The sequence below is a fragment of the Silene latifolia genome, chromosome X (genome assembly GCF_048544455.1).
Source record: "Silene latifolia isolate original U9 population chromosome X, ASM4854445v1, whole genome shotgun sequence".
In the NCBI taxonomy this organism is placed as follows: domain Eukaryota; kingdom Viridiplantae; phylum Streptophyta; class Magnoliopsida; order Caryophyllales; family Caryophyllaceae; genus Silene; species Silene latifolia.
The window spans coordinates 269320594-269343215 of NC_133537.1; the positions used below are offsets into that span (position 1 = coordinate 269320594).

The 22622-nt window shown below is 38.8% G+C and overlaps 1 long non-coding RNA gene and 1 other non-coding gene across 6 annotated transcripts; one reads left to right on the forward strand and one right to left on the reverse strand.

Annotated features, from left to right (window-relative positions):
* Window positions 1-2722: 2722 nt before the first annotated feature.
* Window positions 2723-2829, forward strand: LOC141625026 (small nucleolar RNA R71). The gene has a single exon (XR_012534825.1). It is a non-coding gene; the product is annotated as a small nucleolar RNA R71 (small nucleolar RNA).
* Window positions 2830-17652: 14823 nt separating this feature from the next.
* Window positions 17653-22382, reverse strand: LOC141616754 (uncharacterized). 5 transcript variants are annotated; one of them, XR_012531028.1, is made up of 6 exons: window positions 21969-22382; window positions 21047-21172; window positions 20300-20365; window positions 18368-18480; window positions 18174-18265; window positions 17653-17783 (listed from the first exon to the last, which is right to left on the reverse strand). It is a non-coding gene; the product is annotated as an uncharacterized LOC141616754 (long non-coding RNA). The 5 variants fall into 5 exon arrangements; XR_012531029.1 differs by having other exon boundaries at window positions 21946-22382; XR_012531031.1 differs by lacking the exon at window positions 21969-22382 and adding an exon at window positions 18789-18863 and having other exon boundaries at window positions 21047-21913.
* Window positions 22383-22622: the final 240 nt, after the last annotated feature.

Genomic DNA, 22622 nt, shown 5'->3' on the forward strand with positions numbered 1-22622 from the left:
ATGAAATACAAGTTTTTGAAGGTTTTTTTTTTATTTTTCAAATTTTTAATGGTTTTTAGTTAAATAATGGAATGCATGTTCAATTCTAAATGCAAAATTGAAAGTACAATGTGAACTACACTATATGAATGCAAAGATAGCTAATTTAGATTAACTCCTATTCGGATCATGTCACTTAATGCAAAATGCGGTAAAAACTTAATTAAAGAGAAGGAAAATATATACATTGTGTTGGTTCTTAAGTAACTCCACAAAACCTCTTCATTTAAAGACTTCGTTCAACCGAGGTCAACATCCCGAGATCTCACCAACCTTCCATAACACAAGAATCAACAACACGAACCCTTAATCTTCATCATCAAATCATGTAACATACTCATGGCATCTTGAATCTCTTGCAATTTTTGGTTCATTTCTTCTTCAAGCTTCTCTTTAGCCTCATTTACCGGCTCTTCTTTCTTGTCAAGCTTAGGGTCACATCCCTTCTTTCACTTGGACTTCGTTCTCCATATTTTTGGTTTCTTCTTGTCGGATTTGGGCACTTTCTTTGGGGAAAAATCGGTGCATGGACCAAGCCCGGGAGGGAGGATGTCGGGGTGAGTATCTCCAACCTTGATGTTCAACTCCCTCTCACCTTTGTCATCAGACATCATCAAGATAGCACTATCTCCTTCCTCCTCCTCTTCCATGTAGAGCTCTAAAGTTTCAACGACAAAGATGCTTTGTTTGACGATCTTCTTTGGAGCAATGTGGTAGCTTGAGTTCAACTTTTTCCTTCTCGACTTTGAATAACAATCGTCCCTTTTTAACATCTATGATGGCTCCTCCCATGGCCAAGCATAGCCTACCAAGGATGATACGAGAGCGTCTTCCCATAGGGATGTCCAACACCACAAAATCGGTAGGGATTGAAAGACTGCCAATTTGAACCATGATATCTTTGAGAATCCCAATCAGAGATTTGATTGTCCCGTCGGGAAGCTTGATTGTAATAGAAGTGTGGGCTAGGCTTTTAAATTTCAACCTCTTCACAACGGAAAGCGGTACGACGCTAACGCTTGCTCCTAAGTCAAACAAAGCACTATCCACCTTTTGGTCACCAACGGTGCATGGGATTGAGAAACTCTCGGGATCCTCAAGTTTGATGGGGATTTCACTAGCTTTGATCAAGCTACACCCCTCACTTCAGGCAACAAGCTCACGGTCACCAATATTCACTCTTCTTGAAATGACTTCTTCTAGAAACTCGGAGTAATGAGACATATCTACCAAAGGGGATTGGAGGTCTCCATTTTCATTACCAAGTTCATAAACTTGTCATACCTTAAAGTATCATTGGCCCCTTTTTGCTTGGCCAAAGTGTGTTCTTCCACTATGATCATCTCTTCTTTTTCCGGATTCCTCTCAACTTCTACCCTCACATTTGGTTCTTCCACAATTTCCTCAAGCACAAATTCTTCATTCATATCACACATCTTTGATTCACCAACTTTGGGAGTGGTTGGTAGAGTCGTTATAATCCCACCCCTATCCGGGTCAACTTCAACATCCGAGCTTGTATCATGAATTGTCATTATTTGCTCAATCACAAGGTGATCTCCGATGCTTTCTTCTTTGGGCTCATGGTCAATTTCTTGAAATGTTTCTTTTGCCATTGAAAGAGATGTAGCATTTGATGACTCTTCATGCCTTGGCAAACCATATGACTTTTCTGTTTCTCTTCAATTCCCACCATGATAGCATTAAATTCCTTTGCCTTCATAGCTAGTGTCCCTTGAATTTTGCCCTTATCGTAAAAATCCACCTGGCGGTCTTTGAGGATTAATGAGAGTTTTAGAAGCCACTTTAGCTTCAAGGTTCTTCAATTGTTGTTGGATATTACTTGCCAAATCCCCTATCAACTTTACCACGTACGTTGTTATATTTAGCATCTCCCATGGAATTACTTGCTTGGGGTGGTGGCTCTTGGTTGAAGGTTTGGTTGGAAATTGGAAGAGGAAAGCCATATCCTTGATCTCTAAAGTTGGAAGTTTGGTTGTTCCCTTGGTACCCTTGGTTAAATCCATGATTTTGCCCTTGGTTGTACCTTTGCTTATTGTTGTACCCTTGATAGTTGTTGTTAAAACATTGATTTTGGCTTTGATTGTATCCTTGGTTGAACCCTTGACCAAACTCTTGGTTGGCTTGGTTTCCTTGGTAAAAGTTTTGATTACCTTGGTTCTCTTGGTTACCCCCATATTCTTGGTATGCTTGAGGTTGGTTGCCAAGGCTTTGGTTGGATCCTTGGTTGTTGTTGAATGAGGGCCTAGGTGGACGGTTGGAGAATTTTTTAAATGCTTGGAAAGCATTCACCTCTTGCACATTGTTCCCATCAAAGTTGTTATAATGGTTATTTGCACATACTTCATAAATGTGCCCCATCCATCCACATGACTCACATGTTGGTATTTGCATCACTTCCTCCATGTGTGGCCCTTGAGATGTGGTAGCTTGGTTTACTTGGTTCACTTCCTCTTACTTAACTCCTCAAGCTTCTTGTTGACCATGTCAAGCTTGGCATTAGTCTCCACATTCACTAGGAATTCGGAAGGGGGTTTACTTTTTCTCAAGACATTCCCTCTTGTGCCATAATTTGCCTCAGAGGCCACCATTTTCTTGATCAAAGCGTTGCCATCGGAATCTCTGAGTGTGGAAAAAGTTTTGAGTGATATACTAAGCCGGTATTCCATGGTGAGGATAACTAGAAATCAAATATTGGTATCTATCCCATGCTTCACCCAAGGACTCCCCATTTTCATGTTGGAATGTATGGATCTCATTCCGGAGCATAGCGGTCTTTGAAGAAGGATAATACTTGGCAAGGAATGCTTTGGCCAAGTCATCCCATGTGATGAAGGTATTTGGTGGATGAATGTTCAACCACCGGTCCCCCTTATCTCTTAAAGAAAATGGAAACAACATTAATCTTAATGTGTCTTCGGACACTCTATTCCGCTTCATCATGGCAACCTTGTTTTTGAACTTCCTTAGATGGGCATGAGCATCTTCATCAATATGTCCACCAAAACTATCCTTCTCAATAAGGCCAACTTGAGCGGGATGCATTTCAAAGTTGTTTGGGGCCAAGGTGCCAAAGTTAATCGGATTGCTGTTTGGGGCTGGTGTCCTCCACAGTTAGTGCAATGACATATAAATCTCTAAAAGGATCAAAGGGTATACTTTCGTATTATTATCAGTTGGTCCACGTTTATCAATAACGATTGGCTTGCTAGATAAGTTTGACGTTATTGTCATACAGATGACGGTGATCAACTGGTCCCTAAAAGTAACACCTATAGGATACGTTTGAGAGATGTGACGGTATGAAAATACAGTCAGTTTGATGCCTAATATGACTAAGCGGTTAGTCGGAGTTATTGACTAATAATTAGTCAAACGCGATGTTGAGATTATTATTTAATACGGATTAAATAATACTGGCTAAGGTGAATTAAGCGGTTAATTCGTAAATTGAATATAAACGGTTGTATTTAATTAATGTATATTGAATTAATTAATTATACAATATTGTCATTGTCGGACAAGTATTAATATGTCGACTGATTCATGTTACTAGTCGATATTTTAATATCCGATAACGGATGATGATTTATAATTAAAACCCGTCATATACATTTAGCAAAACGAGTCGGACCACGAGTTAAATAAGGAGAAAGTGGAAAGCCCACTCCCTCCCTGAGCAACCGGTCGATCGACCGAATAGAACAAAAGGAGAGTCCTTCTCTCCTTTTGACCTAATCCTTCTCAGTTGAAGTAAAAATTAAGGTTTTGGAGTCTTTTTCTCTGAAATTCTAGATCTCACATCAATAACTCACAAAAGCTCTCTCAATATTGCAAGGCAATCAGAGAGCAATTTCTAGCACAAGGGGCATAGTCTCAGACGATCTTGGGTGCAACGATTAGGAGGAAATCTGCGTTGATTTCTGTTCTTAGGCCGATTTTTGCACATGACCCGAGGTTGATTCTTAATCTTTTATCGTTTCTCTTGTTTTTCGTTCATGACCATTAATCACATGATAAATTACGTTATAGTCCTTAATTTTAAGGGGTTTTATACGGATATTTCCCCACAAGTGGTATCAGAGCCAGGTTACGTAATTTTTTTTTCATCGTGATTTTCATAAAACGATTTGAATCGATTTTTCTGCCTTGGATACCGTGATATGTTGTTCACGGCTGATCAGTCGATCGAGGACTTTAGTGTCTCGATCGATTGGTTTTGTTTTCGATTTGTTTTTGCATATTGTTATTTTAAACGGTCATTATAGCAATATGTTAAGGTTTTGTCAATTGTAGATTTAATTTTATACGGATTAGGTCAAATATACAATTGGTTTTGTTTTGTCAAATCGTTTTCACGAAGGTATTAATGTTTCAGAATTGTTTTGCTCTCAGTCGAGCGTAATACTACTCGATCGAGAGCTTTTCTGTGTTGTTTTACTCGATTGAGTAATCGCAGTACTTGATCAACCTTTTTTAAAACCCTAACTGTTCGATCGAGAAGTCCTCGTACTCAATCGAACAGCGTTGCTAATAAAAATCTTCGATCGACCACGAGATCAGTCGATCGAGCAATTTCTGTTTGGCAAACCACTCGATCGACTGGCAGTATCAGTCGATCGAGCCTTTTTGTTCTTCGATCGAGGACTTTAGTGTCTCGATCGCGGAAATGTGTTTTGGCTGCGCTTAAAATTATTTTTCCGTGTTTTAATTTTTCTTTTGGCCATAAAATGTACATTATACGGATTTTGTACACTCGCTTGATTGTGAAACGGTTCACACACGTACCATTTAGTTATTTTAAAGCGGTTTAAAGTAACGAATTGTTATGGATTAAAATTAAGTTGATAAAAGCGGTTTTGTCACATAATTTAATCGTTAAAAGGTGGTTTGGATAAATTTAACATAATTACGGAATTATGTCACGAATAAATTTTTGTTTTAGTTGTTGCATCTTTTATTTATCGTTACTTTTGAATGCCATGAATGTTTTTATTACGTATTTAATTTTACAAACGGTTGTATCTTAGTGTGGCCTTAGTAGAACGTGTTACCGTAATGATGGAACACGGTCTTGGTTGTATTTTGAGATCTCGCATCTCCGTTTTGGATTTTTCCTTGTAATTACAGTTTTAATTTAGAATGTAAATAGGTTTATATTTTGTAAATTTTAAATTGTAATTTTGAGAAGACCAAAGATGGGGATCGGATGCTCACTCCCGCTGCATGGACCAAGTTGGAACATCAAGACAAGCTTCTCGGGTCCAACGGTGGATTCCAAAGTTGTATTATGTTCATTTTGCTAGGACAGGCCACACTAGGACTTGTATTTACGTTTTGCATTCCTTTTATGTTTTTCATCGTAACGATAGTTTGCATCATATTCCGCCTAAAACCAAACCACCTATTATTTGCATGAAAACTGACTCATATAGAGGTTACGCGTTAGTTTTCTTTGACATACAGATGTCACACGGTCTTTATAAGCCATCGCCTAAGTTAATTCATTCACGTAATGCTAGTTTTTCGTTCACTTAAAATGAATTAAAAATAAGTTGATGGGATCTTCCTCGTATAACCAAAAATTGAGAATAGTCTTTTTAGGTCAAACTCCAATGAATCCCTTCTTCGTCGGTAGGCATAATATGACCCCTTCTACGTCGGGTAAGTTGGAACTGATTGACCTATTGTATCTCAACACTATGGTCACTCGTACGATCCTGTGATTATGGTGGACTAAAGATAGGATTTACGGAAATCTATCGACCAAGAGTTCTAACGGTAGAACTAGCCAAACAGTTGGCTTATCAATTTACGGAAATTGAGTCTTGGGATCATTTGTATAATTCTTGAGGTAGATTGATTATACAAGTGCAATGAGTCTACGCGTTAAAATGAATTTTAAATAGACTTAAATCACCTCGATGAGTTGCTTATTTCGTTTTGTTTTTCCTTCTTTTTCAGTGAAGAACACGATCTTTTAAACTGCTAATAACAAAATGGCTGGCCGTACGGACGACCCAATGCCAAGTGCCACATTGGACCGTGAGTCCTGGCTTCGGATCTTCATGAATCAGATGAATCAGTCTACTCGACTGAAGAATGATGGATCAAACTTCGCGGACTGGGAGGCGGCATTACGGAATGCTGCCATTGCTGACGGGAAGCTTAAATATCTGACTGAGCCCATCCCGCCAAACCCAGGCCCCACGGCTGGAGCTAACGAGATCGCCACGTATAGCGATTTCGTCATGGAAGCGGGTGCGATAAAGAACGTACTCATTTTTGCAATGGAATCCAATTTGCAGAAACGCTTCATAGCCCAAGGTGCAAACAAGATTTTCACCACGCTCACTAAGGAATTCTCGAAAGCACCGAGAATCGTGACCTATGAGCATACCTGTCGCTTCTTTGAGGCGAAAGTCCAGAAGGGCCAACCGGTTAGCCCACACATTCTCAGCATGATTAAAAATATCGAGAAACTGGAGGCACTTGATTGTAAGATCAGTGAGAACATCGTGATTGACCGCATGCTTCATTCACTCCACGATGGTTTTGCGCTCTTTAGAGCCAATTACTATATGAATGATTTGAAGAAAAGTCCTCATGCACTACACTCCCTTCTCGTACAGACCGAGAAGGACATGAGGTTTAGTGGGAGCCTGAAACAAGATGTTCTCGTTGTGTCAAACAAGGGCAAGGGTAAGGGCAAAGCTCAGGCAGACCTAGCAGTAGGTAAGCCGAAGTTTAAGAAGTCGGGATCAGGTAAGAGTGGGCCTGGTGAGTCGAGCACCTCACCAGGCGCGACAAAGAGCAAGGTCGATGACATGGAATGCCATCATTGCCACAAGACTGGGCATTGGAGGCGTACATGTCCTGTATACCGTGAGGACATAAAAGCAGGTCGCGTTACTCCTGTTGGTATGTCTTCTTCTTCTTCTTTTATTCATATGATTGAGATTAACCACGCAAGTTACGGAACTTGGGTACTAGATACTGGTTGTGGTTCTCATCTATGCAATCATGTGCAGGGGCTCCGAAACATCGAACCCCTCGTAAAGGGTGAGGTGGACCTGCGTGTCGGGAATGGAGCACGAGTGGCTGTTGTCTCGAGGGGAACATATGTGATCCAGCTTCCTAGCGGATTTGAGTTATTTTTATATAACTGCTATTATGTACCCAGTTTATCTAAAAACATTATTTCAGTTTCTGCACTTGACAAACTTGCTTTTTCATTTGTAATAGAGAATAATAGCTGCATTTTCTCGTTACACGATATGATTTACGACAAGGCAGTCTCCATGAATGGAATTTATGTTTTAGATCAGACCACCGAAATATTGCACGTAATGAATAAGATGTTAAAGGTTGGTGACAAAGATCAAACTTATCTATGGCACTTCCGTATGGGACACATTAATGAGAAACGCGTTAAACAGCTCATACAGAATGGAGCTATCTCGGCCTTTGATTTTGAATCATTTGGCACGTGTGAATCATGTCTCATTGGTAAGATGACTCGTATTTCCTTCAAAGGTGTTGGAATGCGCGTTGCTGACCTATTAGGACTCATACATACGGATGTGTGTGGACCTATGTCAATCACCGCACGAGAAGGCTATAGGTATTTCATCACTTTCACGGACGATTTACGTAGATATGGCTATGTCTACTTAATGAAGCATAAAAGTGAGTCCTTTGAGAAATTCAAAGAATACCAGAATCGGGTACAGAACCAAATGGGTGGAAAGATTAAAACACTACGATCAGATCGTGGTGGCGAGTATCTTTCACACGAGTTTGATCAACAACTTAAGGACTGTGGGATTGTCTTACAGTTAACTCCACCTGGAACACCTCAGTTGAATGGTGTGTCCGAACGGAGAAATCGAACACTACTTGATATGGTTCGATCCATGATGAGTCACACCGTATTGCCTGATTCATTGTGGGGTTATGCTCTTCTGTCAGCTGCTCTAATAATTAACCGAAGTCCGTCTAAAGCTGTTGACAAGACTCCATACGAACTATGGAAAGGAACGATCCCTAACTTGTCCTTTATACGGGTTTGGGGCTGCGAGGCTTATGTCAAGTGGAGACAGGAGGATAAGCTCGGCCCGCGATCGGTCAAGACGTACTTTATAGGTTATCCTAAAGGAACATTTGGTCATTACTTCTATTCGCCAACCGAACAACGTGTATTTGTTATGGCTAGTGCGACATTCTTAGAGAAGGAGTTTCTCGAGAACGCGAGGAGTAATAGAACCTTCGAATTGTCGGAGATTCCAGAACCAAATGCCGAGCAACCATTGGAGGAACCAGTTCCTTCAATCCCGGCTGCGGTTAGTATTCCTGAGGAACCTAGGAGGTCGGGTAGAGTCTCTATTCCTCCGTACAGATACATTGGTATGGTCAAGGAACATGACATAGATGACATTCTGCTCTTAACGAGTAGTGAACCCGCAACCTATAAAGGCGCCATGACTAGTTCCGACTCAAAGCTATGGCTTGAGGCCATGCAATCCGAGATGGACTCCATGTATGAGAACAACGTGTGGGATCTTGTTGACTTACCTGCTAAGGTTCGTCCCCTTCAATGCAAATGGCTTTACAAGATAAAGCATTATGTGGAAGGTCAACAAGACATCTATAAAGCACGACTAGTTGCTAAAGGTTTCACCCAAGTGCCAGGTTTGCACTACGATGAAATTTTTGCACCCGTGGTCATGCTGCGTTCCATTCGGATTATCTTAGCGATTGTCGCTTTTCATGACTATGAGATTTGGCATATGGATGTGAAAACCGCCTTCTTAAACGGTTATTTGGAGGAAGAGTTGTACATGGTACAACCCGAAGGTTCCATCAATCCTGAAAATCCTAAGAAAGTGTGCAAGCTTAAGCGTTCCATTTATGGACTTAAGCAAGCTTCTCGGAGTTGGAATCATCGTTTCGACCAAGTGATAAAAGAGAATGGATTTACTCGATCGGTCGAGGAACCATGTCTATATATCAAGTCGAGTGGGAGCAAGATTGTCTTCCTAATATTGTATGTTTATGACATACTCCTAATTGGGAATGACATACCTCTCTTAACTTCGGTAAAAGTATGGTTGAAGAACCATTTCCAGATGAAAGATCTGGGTGAGGCACAAAGAATTTTGGGCATCCGTATCTATCGAGATAGATCACGTCGGATGTTATCTCTCAGTCAGGAATCTTATATAGACAAGATTCTAGAGAGATTCAGCATGACTAACTCCAAAAAGGGGTTTCTTCCTATGGCTCCAGGGGTGCATTTGAGCAAGTCTCAGGCACCAGAGACACCGGAAGAGAAAGAGCGCATGACACGGATTCCTTATGCCTCGGCTATAGGATCAATCATGTATGCCATGATATGCACACGTCCGGACGTGGCATATGCATTGAGTATGACGAGTCGATTCCAACAGCATTCAGGTGAATCACATTGGATGGCTGTCAAGAACATTCTTAAGTACCTACGGAGGACTAAAGATTGGGCATTGACTTATGGAGGCGATCAAAAGCTATGCGCAACCGGTTACGCAGATGCTAGCTTCCAAACGGATCGAGATGACTCGAAATCTCAGTCTGGATTCGTTTTTTACTCTTAATGGCGCTGCGATCGGTGGAAGAGTTCCAAACAAAGTGTTACAGCAGATTCTACGACTGAGTCCGAGTACTATGCCGTTTCTGAAGCTGCAAAGGAAGCGATATGGATGCGTCAATTCTTACAAGGACTATCAGTAGTGCCTAGTTCGAATGACCCGATCACCATCTATTGCGACAATAGAGGTGCCATCTTCCAGGCTAAGGAGCCTAAGTCTAGCAACAAGTCCAGACATGTACAACGGAAAGCTCATCTAATCCGAGATTACGTGGAGCAAAAGGAGGTAGTGATAGAAAAGATTGCTACAGATGATAATATAGCAGATCCTCTCACTAAACCATTACGACAAGATAAGCATGAAGGGCATGTTAATTCCATGGGAATTAAACGTGTTCCTGAGTTGTAGTGCTCTTTTATGGATTAGATTCATTTTCTCGTGTACTCTATACGACATCATCGTTTTGATATTTATATATTTTGTTTTTCATGTGGAATGATACGACAATTTTGAACACCACAAAGTGAACTGAACAAACATTATATTTAGGTCCTTAATTGCCCACGTGGGCTGATAACTCTGGCAATTATTTTGTGACATTGGTTGATGGTGGGTTCAACGAGCCATAAGTCAAACGGTTGACTGACCAATCACAGAGGCGAGTTATACGGATATCTCGTAGGACACAATTGTGACAAGGACGTGGAGTCCTAAATGTTTTATAACATTCGGTGCCAGGTCGTGGATAGGACCTCCATGGTGATCCTAAGAGTCGATTCTTTTGACTATCGACTGTCTCTTGAGATTAAGGCAGATTTTGGGTGACTTTGGTTTCTTTCTCACGGTCATCCGTAATAGGGGGCCAAGTAGATTTTTTCTGGGTCATTTCATGTTGTGCTTAGATCGGCAGGAGTCGAGTTGAAGGAAATATTCAGCCTTTATCAGGTACTCGATATTTCTCGGGGCCACTCGAGGAGTCAGAATCGAAATGCATGGCCATGCTCGAATACGGATTCGTTTTATCAATTAAGTTACTCTCTAGTCGGGGAAACCGCTCTTGATACAGATCGATTGTAAAATACGACCTTTGCGGATACGGATCTGCAAATTGTTTTACATTGAGTGGGAGAAATTTTAAATGGATATGAGAATCGGTTATCGCACATAAACTTGTACGGACAAGTGGAAGTTTGTTGGAGCCGGTGTCCTCCAGTTAGTGCGGATAACGTTATTGCACGTACACTTGTACGGACAAGTGGGAGCTTGTTGGGGCTGGTGTCCTCCACAGTTAGTGCAATGACATATAAATCTCTAAAAGGATCAAAGGGTATACTTTCGTATTATTATCAGTTGGTCCACGTTTATCAATAACGATTGGCTTGCTAGATAAGTTTGACGTTATTGTCATACAGATGGCGGTGATCAACTGGTCCCTAAAAGTCACACCTATAGGATACGTTTGAGAGATGTGACGGTATGAAAATACAGTCATGTTGATGCCTAATATGACTAAGCGATTAGTCGGAGTTATTGACTAATAATTAGTCAAACGCGATGTTGAGATTATTATTTAATACGGATTAAATAATACTGGCTAAGGTGAATTAAGGGCTTAATTCGTAAATTGAATATAAACGGTTATATTTAATTAATGTATATTGAATTAATTAATTATACAATATTGTCATTGTCGGACAAGTATTAATATGTCGACTGATTCATGTTACTAGTCGATATTTTAATATCCGATAACGGATGATGATTTATAATTAAAACCCGTCATATACATTTAGCAAAACGAGTCGGACCACGAGTTAAATAAGGAGAAAGTGGAAAGCCCACTCCCTCCCTGAGCAACCGGTCGGTCGACCGAATAGAACAAAAGGAGAGTCCTTCTCTCCTTTTGACCTAACCCTTCTCAGTTGAAGTAAAAATTAAGATTTTTGAGTCTTTTTCTCTGAAATTCTAGATCTCACATCAATAACTCACAAAAGCTCTCTCAATATTGCAAGACAATCAGAGAGCAATTTCTAGCACAAGGGGCATAGTCTCAGACGATCTTGGGTGCAACGATTAGGAGGAAATCTGCGTTGATTTCTGTTCTTAGGCCGATTTTTGCACAGGACCCGAGGTTGATTCTTATTCTTTTATCGTTTCTCTTGTTTTTCGTTCATGACCATTAATCACATGATAAATTACGTTATAGTCCTTAATTTTAAGGGGTTTTATACGGATATTTCCCCACAATTGCAAGCATCATTGGGGTTAGGGTGGTTCTGGTCACATTAAGTTGCCATTTGTGTTTGTGGAATTAGTATGTTTTGGGGTGGTGTTTGGGGTGGTGTGTTTGTGATTTGGAGATTATAAAATGGGTTTTCAAGTAGAGGCTCAATGGTACTGTTTGATTGTTGTTGAGTTGTGATTTCAATGAGAGGTTGGGTGGGTGAGTTTGCTTGGTCCAAAGTTGCTTGAGGAGAGTTTCTAACCCATGAAATAGTCATATTCCTTAAGGCCCTAAAAAGCCTTTCGGGGTCGGAGTCAAAGAGCAAAGCGTAAAGGTTTCTCCTAGGCATGCAACTTGACAAACCATAAGACTCCTAGTGCTTTTACACACTAGGGTAAGGCAAAATCTCACACTCTACAAGAGGCACACAATTACTAAAACAAACAAACAAGTAAACCAAGACTAAAGCTAACACCTTAACTAGCCAAGCAAAACCTAACGCAATCCCCGGAAACGGCGCCATTTTGATAATCGGTTATAGTCGTCGATTCCCGGCTCAAAAACAATTTATAAGACAACACAATTAAGTAGTATAATCGGGGTCGAATCCACAAGGATGGCGGGAGTGTATACTTAGTCGATTTAAATCCTATTTTAGTCAAATAAAAGTAAGGTTGGTTGATTGTAAACTAAGATGCAAACTAGAAGTAAATTTAGATTAAGTGAAGTTGTATTGAATCAATAAGGGACAAACCAGGGTTACTGGGTTCACAAGGGTAATTAGGGGGGGATACAAGGTTAAATAAGAGATTAGTGATGATAGTGGTCAAGGATTTAGTAATAATTTCTTAGTAACCTTAAGTCGATTAACAACCCATCTTTTAGGTCATCTTTATCCCCAATCCCACTTTCAATAGTAAATGATGTTCCAAGCCTGAATTACTGTATTGATAAGGATGACAAAAGGAGGAGGCTGGTACCGGAGGGTAGGAGGTACCCCCAAAATTGTTGGCCACCACCACCACCAACAATAGCAAATCAGCCCACAATCACACTAAGCCGTCGCCGGCAGCAACATATCAGATCTGAAAATAGTAGCTTTTAAGAGATCGCCGACAACGCCAAATTAGTCACCGGAGAAAGATGTTTTATGGGGTGCGAATGTGCGAGTGCGACGGTCATGAGAGGTCAAAGGTGCTGTCGGTGATGTAGCCAGTTCGCCGGTGGTAGTCGCTGCGGATCGACGGTGAGAACGGTGGCAAAAGCGACGGTGAGAACAACGGCAACGCAACGATTACCTTCAAAGAAGCAACATAGAACGTGAAAATAGATAGAGACTGGGATATGAGAAGTCGCCGGCGTCTGGTGGTAGTCGTGGTGTTTGTCGATGTCGACTGGCGGTGGAGGTGGCTGCTGGTCGCCGGCGGTGATGGTGGACGAGGATGAGTAGATAAGATTTGAGATGTGTTTGTTGTGAATAATTAGTTGTGTGCTGATTTTGAGTTGAAATGGCAATCACACGTGACCTGTTATGTTTATATAGCTAAGTCGTTCTCACCGAGTGTTCGTTCTCATCGGATCCCACCTCTATATATATATATATATATATATATATATATATATATATATATATATATATATATATATATATATATATATATACGAGAGAGGAGAGAGGTACGATCAGATGAGTCCACCTAAAAATTTGAGTCCGTGAGTCCATAAAACAATATCACGCACTATACAAAACAATATCACTTTTTTTCGAAGTTTTTTTTTTCTTTTTTTTTTCCTTTTTAGTGTAAGTCGTGATATTGTTTAGTATAACGTGTGATATTGTTTAACATAACATGTGATATTGTATTACAAAACAATATCATGAATTTTTTTTAAATTTTTTTTTTCGATTTTTTTAAGTGTAAGGTGTGATATTGTTTAGTATAACGTGTGATATTGTAAGCTGTGATATTGTTTAGCATAACGTGTGATATTGTATTACAAAACAATATCACGAATGTTTTTTTTCGATTTTTTTTTTTTTTGGAATTGTTTTTTAGTGTAAGTTGTGATATTGTTTAGTATAACGTGTGATATTGTAAGCTGTGATATTGTTTAACATAACGAGTGATATTGTATTAGAAAACAATATCACGATTTTTTTTATTTTTTGTAGTATAAGTTGTGATATTTTTAATATAACGTGTGATATTGTATCATGGACTCACGGACTCAAAAGGATAGGGTAGACTCATGTGATCCAAATTGTATATGTATATATATATATATATATATATATATATATATATAGGGTCAGGATCCGGTGAGAACCAGTAATATAATAAGAACTGTGAGAACCCTTACTAAATCATCATCAAATACGATTGGGTATACTAAAATGGCTATAGATGCACGAAAACGAATAATAGGTGCATGAAAATTGTTACATGCCTGAAAATGATTAGTAGGTTCATGAAAATATCAGCATGTAGGTGCACGTAAATGAGTTCTAGGTGCGTGTAAATTGTTAGATACATGAAAAATGAGTAGTAGGTGCATGAAAATTAATAAAATATTTCTCGTCTCGATTCCGGTCAATAATTTATGCTTTTTCGACCTAGAAATTTGTTATCTAAACATAAAATTCTATGCCGAATCCAAATATGTCGTTATTGTTTAGAAAAAAAATCATTAACGTGGAGTTCTCAAGGTTCTCACTATGTAGGTGGTTCTCACCGGATCCCAAATATATATATATATATATATATATATATATATATATATATATATATATATATATATATGATCCTGTACGAACCTAAAGTTCGGTGCGAACTATCTAATTTAGGCAATAAACACTAAGATAACCAACCAACAACATTTCTGCTGCTTATGAGAAAGCGTAAATAAACCCAACCTTCCTTATCCTCTCTCTCACCTCAATCAAGTTCCAACCAACTCCAACAGCCACCACCAGATGCCGGCAGAGACGACCGCCATGTTTCCTCCGGCAAACTCGCCGACGATCCTCTCGATTCTCTTTCTCTTCTCTCATTGCGACCGTCTTCCTTCTTGCAGCCCTTCCCTCGGCGCATCGTCTACACTGTCGCCACCCTGCTTGCTGCACCACCACCACCACCACAATTAGGTGCATTTTAAGTCATTATTTACTCAATTTTGATTCAAAATCTTCCAAAAATATCATCAGTGTGATTAGTTTTCTAAACATTTCTTTGTTTTTCTTAGATCTATCTCAATTTTATAAAAAATTAGATTTATGTGAGTTGTTGAGGCGCGTTCGTCCAAACTATGGTGGTTTGATGATGCGAGATTAAACAAAAATGGAGTTGCAGGTGGTCAGTTGGTATGATGTTTGTCGGAGGTATGGTTTGTAATGGAGACAGGAGATCAGTTTTCATGGTTTAGAGGTGAAGAATTTGCTCGAGAGACCCTTGCCCGTCCAAACCCAAGTAGCATTAAACTGGTTACGGCATGATCCATATATTATTAGATAATCAATGCAATGCTAACTGTTTTATGTTGGTCTGCAATTACATTGTTGTAATTTAAATACAATTTTCTTAGAATAAAGTTTCTAAAAATACAATCAACATACAATATGTAGGAATGGCCTTTGATGAGCAAGCTTGACTCGGAAATTTACGGCTCCCCTGAATTAAAAATTGAAGGTGGCGGTGATCATAACTCGGAAATACCAATAATATTGTTGGTATTCTCGTTACTTTAAGGTGTATATTTGTTATTGTAGTCTCTCCGTCGGTTAGAGCTGGTACGATCTGAAGGTGGCGGTGATCATATCAGCACGACGACGTCGTATTTGATATGATCCTGAGATGCTGCTCAATATGGCCTTTCAATGTATACTTTCGGGTAATTAAATGGTTTTGAGATCACTGCCTGCTAATTTTTTTTGTGAAATTAATCATGTTGTTGGAAGGTTGCTTGGTGTTGAGTGCTGATGATGACGTTTGGGGTGACCCAATATAACACCGGCTTCATCGGAGTTGGCTGGTTACATCTCTTGTGCCGTTCGTGGTGGTCCACAATAGCTTTGGTAGTGGTAGGCGCCCGATTGTTGTAGTAGTTGTGGTTGGATGGTGGATACACAAAATATCAACCCAGATACATGCGATATTGTTACCGGATACACATGGTATTACTGCCGGATACACAAATCGAGATGTGTATCCAGTAGAAATAACATGTGTATCTGAGGTAGCAATATGTGTATCTTGCTAGTAATACCATGTGTATCCTCTACTATCTTGCTTGTCAGACGGTTTGTACTGAACTCAGTTCATAAACAAATGTATATATGATCGTCAGATGGTTGGAAGGTTTCAAATTACTGTATTGAACATTAGAACGGTACTTGTTTCAATGTATAATATCAGGTGTTATATAAGATTGTCTTCGTCGTCTTCATCGCTCTAAATGGTGGAATGGTTCGAACAAGAAACACCTCCTTCTAAGCTTCATAAAGACGATTCGATCTCTCTCAATTTTCGGTATTTTCTACATTTTAACTATTTTAATTTATCGATTTGATTTATGTTACTTCGAACCCTAATTGATAAAATTGATTATGAATTGGTATGCACATGCGACATTGATGTAGCTTAAGCAAGGATCTCGAGGTTGTTCTAGTTCCGAGCATGAATCGAGTGTTGTATGTCATGATTTTATGGATATTGAATCGAGTACGAATGTGTCACAAGATTTATCTGCAAAATTCAGGAGTAACTGTGAGTGGTGATAGTTCTTGTGTGAGTATGAACTCGGAACTTATTCGAGTACATAAGAAAGGCGTTGGTGTTTCGAAACAGTTCCTGTTTTCTAGGTAAGCAGTTTGCAGATAAAATAAGGGTTGAGTTCTTGCGATAGTGATCCACTGTTGAATGTTTCTGGTTGTTCGAGTGATTCTGAATCGATAGGGTGCTCGACGGTTCTGAGTTAAATAGTGAATGACGTGTTTGTTTGTTGTCTGCTGTTTGCAAGGAATTTCCGTGGGTGTTCACCTAGTTGTAACTTGTAATCTTGTGATGTTTGTCTCAGATGTTTTTTAGCATGAAATGGACCTCTTAATTTGTGCAAACGAGTTGTAAAGTTGTGACAGTATGACTATTTGATGTACTTGTATTACCAAACCAATTTGTACAATGTTGGCTTGTCACTTTGCATTTAGATTTGAGTTCACATACGATTTATTTTTCCGTATATGATACTCCCTTTGTTCACCACTTACAAGTTTATAATTGTTAGACCAGTTAATTATGCACCATGGACCAATTTTTCTGATGAGCTTGCAACTCAGAAATGCTAAAGCTTTTTATACATTTGATGTACTTGTATCACCAAACCAATTTGTACACTGTTGGGCTTGTCACTTTGCACTTAGATTTGAGTTCACAGACGATTGATTTTTCCGTATATGATACTCCCTTTGTTCGCCGCTTACAAATTTATAATTGTTGAACCGGTTAATTATGCACCATGGACCAATTTTTCTGATGAGCTTGCAACTCAGAAATGCTAAAGCTTTTTATACAAGAATGAATCTCAGGTTGTATCTAGTCATGAGATCATGACTCATGATTGATAGAATACCACAAAATAGGTAAGTCATTACAAAATTATTCCTAGAATATGAACAAAAATTACATTTTAATTCAACATAAAGAAATTAATGTCACACGGTCATGCCGGTATGTGAAAAGCATCTACCTCATTCAAGAAGCTCAATATTGTGAAGAGCTCGCTTGACACTCTTACAAAATTGGTCAAAAGTCATTTCTTAAGCCACGGTTCTTGAGCAGGAGTAAATTGGCATATTCCATCTTCTTTGAACCAGAGACCTGAAAAGAAAAACGCACATTAGAATATAAGACTACAAGATACGCCGTCAACAATTACGATTTACCACTCACCAGTATTAAATTACTGTATAAATTTAGCTTCCCAAAGAAAGAAACCATAAACAACTCGGAGTTTCTATTCCATGCTCGTTAGAATGCAAGATCTCCATGTCTGAGCGTTTGACCAAATATAACGCTCATGTCGCTCAGTTGGAAAAAGTACACGATAGAGTATGTACTGTTAAAAACGCGCATCACATGTTTGACTATTTACATCTCCCAAACTTCACAATAAAGCATTTAACAATAATCTATTAATCTATTTACTGCATCTAATTCATTAAAGGACCATCTAGTAGATGAGTAAAAGAAAAGCATAGAATTAGTTACCAATTTCGAGCTTGCCATTGTCAGCCGATCACTTCCATGAATCACATTCTTGCACTTACAAGTTCAAGTTAACATTCACGAAACGAGCATACCTGACAAACCATATCTCGTAACTCGCAAGTTTTGTAAACATTGTTATGACTGTCAAGTCAAGGTTTTCCGGGAACTTGTATCTTTAGCCACAAGAGACTAACCTTCTAGTTTGGACAGCAAGATCTCCTTTGATAGTTCCAGGTTCAGCTTGAAGAGGGTCAGTAGCTCCTGTTAGCTTGCGCAATGATGCAACAACGCCAACACCTTCACAGGCCTAGAAAAATCCAATTCCACTGTTAATGTGCAGAAGAGGCTCTAAGTAATGATTCAGTTTCTGTAGTAGCCCTCATTGTGTCAACTACGTAGCTACAAAATACGAATGATGAAAATCAAGGTTAAAATGCAAATGTGCCGCCCCATCCCAATCACATTATCCTCATCTCAAATTAATTGTTGTCATTCCAATTACAGTAAATTAAATAGTGAAGATCTTATACTATTACCTATTTAATCATCACATTATCTAAAATCCAATCATTTAATCATCACATTATCTAAAAATAGCGAAGTAATAGTCGTTACGCCGGAGAAGTGTTGGCAGTGATGAAGTATTGGATCAAGGTAACAATGAAAAGCAATAGATAGAATCCAAAAGACCTGAAGGAAAGCAAATTTAGTAAGGTATTAGAGACGGTCTTTAAGGTTATGAGCATATAGCATTGAAAGAATTGGTATTAAGCTTAAAACGGTCTCAAATGAGAAAATAGCATACCAGGGGTAATTAGTAGCAGTTTCAAAGAGATGGTGAGGGTTGACAAGAAAGAGGATGGAAAAGTAGAGGCCATGAATGGTGACCAGCAAGAGCTTTAAACACAAGGGTGGCAGGCATTGCATCGATCTCCCAAATCGGTTATATTAATTAAGAAACTATAAGAAAATAGCATTCTACTGAATCAAAGAAAATGAAACCTAGAAGACAGAAGACTAGTAAGAGTAATAGACTAATTGCTTTAGAAGACAAAATGTTCATCAAGAGGTAGTTAGACGGAAAGGAAACTATCAAAGAAAGTAATGTCTAACATCTTATGACGAACAACGACATGCTGATCAAGCTAACTCAAAAATCTTCAAAGAAAGTGGGTAATAGTAAAACCAGCACATCATAACAACAACAACAACAACAACATCAGAGCCTTAATCCCAAAATGATTTGGGGTCGGCTGACATGAATCATCCTTTCGAACCGTCCATGGGTGAACGCACGCCTCAAAATGCGAAATAAAAAAAGGGAAGATGAAGAACAAAAAGGGAGAACGAAAATGTAATGGAAAGTCAAGGTGAACTTAGGGATTTTAAAATCGAATTCCGTCTTTCTTTTATAAAAACTTAAAATTTAAATCGAGAGAAAAGATTAAAATGATTTTTAAAACCGAAATAGAGTTAAGGATCCGGAATGAACCAGGTAAAAACTATAAGAAAGTGGTTGTTGAAAAAGTGTGTAATAAAGGAGAGGAAAATAAATAAATTAATTTCTTTAAATTAAATAAATAAAAAAAACACTAAATCTGTCAAAAAACATCAAATACTAAAAATCCACATGTATCCTTTCCCTCCATTGTGCCCTCTCCATCACCATACTCTCCTCAAGCCCCAGAACTCTCATATCGTGCTCTATCACTCTCAACCATGTCTGTCTCGGTCTTCCTCTACCTCTAGGAGCCTTTTCTGTACTCCAAGTCTCCAGCCTCCTAACTGGTGCGTCCATAGGTCTCCTTCTCACATGGCCAAACCATCTTAGTCGGTTTTCCATCATCTTGTCCTCTATTGGCGCCACTTTTACCTTTTCTCTAATCACCTCATTCCTTAACCGATCTTTCCTTGTATGTCCGCACATCCACCTCAACATGCGCATCTCCGCCATACTCATCTTTTGAATGTGACAATGTTTCGCGGCCCAACACTCGGAGCCGTAAAATAGGGCAGGCCTAATTGTCGTGCGATAAAATTTTCCCTTTAATCTTTCGATGAGAATGTTGTTGAGGGTTCGGATTTCAAACAAATGAGTGGTAATCAAGCTAGACACGCTCTTTTACCTTGTGATATACACATCTCTGACAACCTAGATACACTCTTTTACTGTGCTACATACACTCCTCTGGCTGCCAATAAAAAATATAGGTTAGTAAGTTATCGAAATGAAAAAGACAAGCACTAGGGGAAACATTTACTAAACATCAGTAAATGAAGAATTTTAAACAGTATGAGGCAGCACTCAATCATATTATAGACTAAATACAAACATTTTAAGATCAAAGACAGTTAAAAGTTCGATCACTATTGGAGATAGCAGTCTATACCAACAAAACATGCTACACTTCGATACAAGGGGACAAATTCAGATGCTTATTCGAAAGAATGTCATTCTCTCAATAAAATATCAACCTAGATATACTCCTTTACCTTGCTAGATACACATCTCTAACAATGTAGATACACTTTTTTACCTTTCTGGATACACATCTATGGTAACCTAGATACACATCCATCGTATGGTAGATACACTCCTTTACCTTACTAGATACACATACCTGACATGCTAGATACACTCCTTTATATTGTTAAATATACATCTATGACATGCTAGATACACATCTCTGACAAGCTAGATACACTCTTTTACCTTTCTAGATACACTCTTTTAGATGGCATGCGGAACTGACTCAGCTTGAAAATCGAGTGTATGGCAAAATTGTTCAGCGCTATTTTAAGTGCAAGAGAGATCATCACATTAGATAAAGAAGCGACTAAAGAAAACTGTAAATTATAGGGTTTCTTCTTACCAGTTTGCGGTATTTGAGGGCATATAACATTTTAAGGTAACGACGAGCCTCAAGGCTGTCTAGGTTTGAGACGTACTTCCAGAAACCGTAAACACTCGCAAGTGTGAGCAGTCTATCAGAGTAAATCTGCCATCAGCATAAGAGGTGAATCGAGAACAGGTTAGGATTGAAAGGAACACAAAAGTTCATTGAAATTCATTGGTACAAGATAAATGTCAAATATTGTCAATATTACCATTTCAACTATTAGAAAGATGTTTGTTGAGGCTTGAGGGTATGAACTCACTATATATCATATGTTTTATAGTTTAGTGATGGCTAAGTAATTGAATAGATGAGAAGTGAAACTAAAAATGCTTCTCCACGCTAGATCTAAGACGATTTTCGTCACTCAATCCAAGACTGAAAAAAGGGGTCCTATTGAGGAATCTTGCTTAGCGCAATTTATAGCCCTTAAACTCAATCATTGATTGTCATTTAGAGAATTATCTTCAATCTAATTCGCTGAATTCTTATGATTGTTCAAAATCCCCTAGAAAATGGAAGTGTTAAGAACTCAGAGTATCCGGAGGACTACTTTACAGATAATAATATACTACTCCGGATCAAGAAAACGTAACCACTGACTAATAATTGAAATCACCATTGTCAACAAATCATTAACTACTAAAGAGTCTTAATTTATAATTAAATCCTTGACAAATCATGACCACTAACATTATCACCAATAATTCCACAAACCAGCTTTGCATCTTAAGAACTAACAACCCCAGTTCGTCCTCCCTAATCATTCATTCCTAAACAACAATACTTTACATTTCATCAAACCCAAAATTAATGAACCAAAACACTTAAATAATAAAAATTGAAATAAAAAAAAATTGTTCATTTAGTACTACCTCTAGTAATCATATCCTTATACCTCATAATAGATTCAACCATCTGTAACTGCAACTGTTTCTATTAACCAGTGATATTTGTTTTTGCAAAATTCAATCGGAATGCAAGATCTACGATAAACGAATTAAGATTTTAGAAAAAATATAGTATCGTCGAAATCGAAGAAATTGTAAAATTTAGAGTCGAAAACTGCCCCTCATGGAAGATGACCGAAAATCCATAACTTGGTTGTTGGCCATAAGAGCGACAAAAGAAGCGCGGTGGCTTGGTCTGCGTGGGCGGCGGAGGATAGCATCATCTCCGGCGGTCTTCCTGGAAGCAACATCGGATGGTGATGGTGATAGTGATAGATGAAGGAGATGGAAAGTTAGGCGGGGTGTGTGAATAAACAGACATAAAGGATAAGTGTGAGGGAAGTTAGATGGGTTTTGTTTTGCTGTTATGATAAATTAAATTAGTTCGTACGGTTCGTACTGAACTTTAGTTCGTACGTGACCCCGACCCTATATATATATAGGTAAGATCCGGTGAGTCCACCTATATTTTTGAGTCTCATGAGTCCACTTATGTATCACACGCTGTACACAAGAATACCACGGAGTATAATTGTAGTATAATTGCTTATAGCTTTTATAATCGGTTGGTATAATGGTATATACGGAGTATGATTTTTTCT